The sequence below is a fragment of the Microtus ochrogaster genome, unplaced genomic scaffold, assembly GCF_000317375.1.
Source record: "Microtus ochrogaster isolate Prairie Vole_2 unplaced genomic scaffold, MicOch1.0 UNK44, whole genome shotgun sequence".
Classification (NCBI taxonomy): Eukaryota; Metazoa; Chordata; class Mammalia; order Rodentia; family Cricetidae; genus Microtus; species Microtus ochrogaster.
The window spans coordinates 3,030,126-3,033,701 of record NW_004949142.1 but is presented as its reverse complement, the minus strand read 5'-3'; the positions used below and the strand labels follow the sequence as shown (position 1 = coordinate 3,033,701).

At 48.4% G+C, this 3,576-nt stretch overlaps 1 non-coding gene across 1 annotated transcript; it reads left to right on the top strand.

Annotated features, from left to right (window-relative positions):
* The first annotated feature begins 1,664 nt into the window (after positions 1-1,664).
* Positions 1,665-1,855, top strand: LOC113455447. The gene has a single exon (XR_003376560.1). It is a non-coding gene; the product is annotated as a U2 spliceosomal RNA (small nuclear RNA).
* The last annotated feature ends 1,721 nt before the right edge of the window (positions 1,856-3,576 follow it).

The window sequence follows — 3,576 nt, the reverse complement described above, 5'->3', positions numbered from 1 at the left end:
GCTGGTCTCGAACTCACAGAGATCCGCCTGCCTCTGCCTCCCGAGTGCTGGGATTAAAGGCGTGCGCCACCACCGCCCGGCTTTCTTTTTGGTTTTTCAAGACAGGGTTTCTCTGTGTAACAGCCCTAGCTGTACTGAAACTCACTCTGTAGACTGGGCTGGCCTCGAACTTACAGAGATCTGCCTGCCTCTGGCTCCCCAGTGTGCCACCACCGCCCAGCTTGACATTGGCATTCCTGACCCCCCCGCCCCCCCCCACACTTATACTCCCCAGAGTACTTCCATTTCAGGTATGAGACACGAGGCTAGATTATATGATGCTGGGGATCAAAGCACGTCTTTGCGCATGCGCATGCCGGGCAACCAGCTACTCTACCGACTGAGCTACACACATGCACGGACACATATACACACAGTTTTTTTTTCCTTCAAGTATACGACTGCCTCAGTCGGCCAAGAACTAGGATTACACTAAGAATACACTGATGTGCCGGGTGGTGGTGGCGCATGCCTTTAATCCCAGCACTTGGGAGGCAGAGGCAGGCGGATCTCTGTGAGTTCGAGATCAGCTTGGTCTACAAGAGCTAGTTCCAGGACAGGCTCCAAAACCACACAGAAACCCTGTCTCGAAAAACCAAAAAAAAAAAAAAAAAAGAATACACTGATGTTCTGATGATTTCTTCCTCATTCACCAAAGTACCAGGATTTCTTAAGTAGGGATTAGGAAGAGACTCCAGGCATAGACGCTGGTCCTAAAGGTATTCCTGTCCAAAAGTGTTCCTTTAGTTGCATATGGCATTCACTGCACAGCCTGGAACACTGGGTCCTCCTATGGAGCAGCCTGTGGCGTTGTATATAGGTCTGCACCATAAAGCTCAATCCAAAGTTGGTTTTAGTTCACTACTTTAAAAGGAACTATGCCTGGTGTGGTAGCCCATACCTCTAGGGAGGTAGGGCCAGACAGATCTTTGTGAGTTTGAGGTCAGCTTGGTCGACATAGCAAGTACTGAGCTGGCCAGGGATGCAGAGACAGGAAACGGGGCTGTTGGGTCAGGCTGAGGCAATATCACCGAAAATTTCAGGTCTGGGTTTCCACGTGAAAACAAGACAAACAAGGAGAGGAAGGAACGAAGAGCGGGGGTGGGGGGAAGGGGCATCCCAGAGAGCCACGTTTACAGCAAAAGGAGCTGAAATTCCAAGGGCCCATGTTCAAGGCTACGCCCACCCTTTGAGCGGATCAGCCGTGGATCTCATCTCGGATCCAAATGAGATGCCCAGTAAACTAGATATGGGGCGGGGGGAGTGTGTGGTGCGGAGGAACCTTCTCGTGGGTACTGTCAACGCCGAAATACTAAGAATCGGGCAGAAGGGCATGCGTTCGGGCAACGTTGTGCTGCGCAGCAGAGGCAGCAGTGGCATGCGCGCTGGGCGGGGCATGCAAATGAGGCCGTGGCCGCGGCTCCCAGGAACTCTGGGAGCGAAAAGGACAACGAAAACTCCTCGGCCCACGCGATCGCACAGGATTTCCCCAGAGATGAGGCGGTGTCAGGATAGAGCTGTAGAGTCGGTGGTGGGCGCGTGTCCGCGGGAGCAGGAGCGTGGGCGACCGCGATGTGAATGTGTGTGCGCAGGTGAGTGTAGCGGGCGCGTGTGTTTGAGAAGTTATCGCTTCTCGGCCTTTTGGCTAAGATCAAGTGTAGTATCTGTTCTTATCAGTTTAATATCTGATACGTCCTCTATCCGAGGACAATATATTAAATGGATTTTTGGAACTAGGAGTTGGAATAGGAGCTTGCTCCGTCCACTCCACGCATCGACCTGGCATTGCAGTACCTCCAGGAACGGTGCACCCCCTCGGGGGACATCAAACGGTTCAAAATAAGACTAACTACTCTATACTATGACCAACTTTTCTACAATACCAACTGTCCCGTAGTTTTTGGGCATTTTTTGTCTGCTTCATTTTTTTAAGCTTATTCTAGGCAAACTATATAGCCAGCTCTAATTGTCCTATATAGGGCTCTTTGTTTTAAGATTTTTTTTTTAACATTTATGTATACAATATTCTGTCTGTGCTCTGTGGTTTTGGAGCCTGTCCTGGAACTAGCTCTGTAGACCAGGCTGGTCTCGAACTCACAGAGATCCGCCTGCCTCTGCCTCCCGAGTGCTGGGATTAAAGGCGTGCGCCACCACCGCCCGGCGGCTCTTTGTTTTAATCAAGACAGGGTTTCTCTGTGGTTTTGGAGCCTGTCCTGGAACTAGCTCTGTAGACCAGGCTGGTCTCGAACTCCCAGAGATCCGCCTGCCTCTGCCTCCCGAGTGCTGGGATTAAAGGCGTGCGCCACCACCGCCCGGCGGCTCTTTGTTTTAAAAAATTTACTTTTTGATAGTCCTCTAGGTACTTGGAATAGCACAGAAAAGAAAATTTAAAATCCTGCGAACCATTCAATAGCCGGGTGTGGATGGAAGTGGATCTCTGTGAGTCTGGCCAGTTTACAAATCAACCCTCCACAATATTGAAATTGTAACCTGTGCTCTTATAATGCTAGTTTTTCTTTTTTCAAGACAGGGTTTCCTCTACTTTCTACTTCTGCCTCTCAAGTGCTGGGGATTAAAGGCATGCATCACTGTGCTCGGTTCTGTTAAACATTTTTCTCACCAAAAAAAAAAAAGTACATTTTCTAGCCCCAATTTGAAACATACGTACAAATTTTACTGTCAAAATTAATTTAGGAATCAAAAGACCCAAATTATCTTCACGTCTTAGAAAAGTTAAGCAGTGACAAATTTGTCCACCAGGAGGCAGCATCTGCTAATTTTCAGCCTTAGGCACTTAAAATTAGTTTAGGCATGAAGGCTCCTGTTTGGGAAAACGTCCTTTCAACACCTTACTCCAGCACCCTTTATGAGAGACAAGTTGTGTGTATTTGTGCGTGATTGCTCTTTCTCCCTCTTTCCCTTTCTGTCTCTCTGAAACACAGGGTCTTACTGTGTGTATCCCAGCCTAGTGCACGGTGAGGCTGGTCTCAAAATTAAGACAGTCTTGCTTGGGCTTCCTAAATGTTGGTCATGGGTATCCACACAAGGTTTTTTCTCCATTTTATTTATAAAATATAAAGAACTGGGATATGAAAAGTAAGTCTTCGGAGGAAGCAGAAGTGTGGTGGAATGGATCTCTGTGAGTCCCTAGCTGATAGCTGCTCCTAGGCCTCACTACTCCCTGCAGCTCCTGCAGACCTCTTCCTTCCTCTGTTCACCAAACATGTATGTGGCTAAGATGCTATCAGGGCAGGAATAGTGCAATGTTTTGTAGTCACATACTCGGGGCAGAGGCAAGAAAACCTCAAGTTCTAGGTCAGCTGGGCTGCAGAGTGAGACCCTGTCTTAAAAGACACCACTCACCTGAGGGACTGGACTTAAACCTTTTTTTGTTTTTTTGAGAAAGAGTGTCACTGTTTAGCTCTGGCTGTCCAGGAACTCACTTTGTAGCTCCACCTGCCCCTGCCTCCCAAGTGCTGGGTGTGTGTTACCACTACTTGGCCATATTCACTTTTTAAAAAATGTTGATAGGGGCTT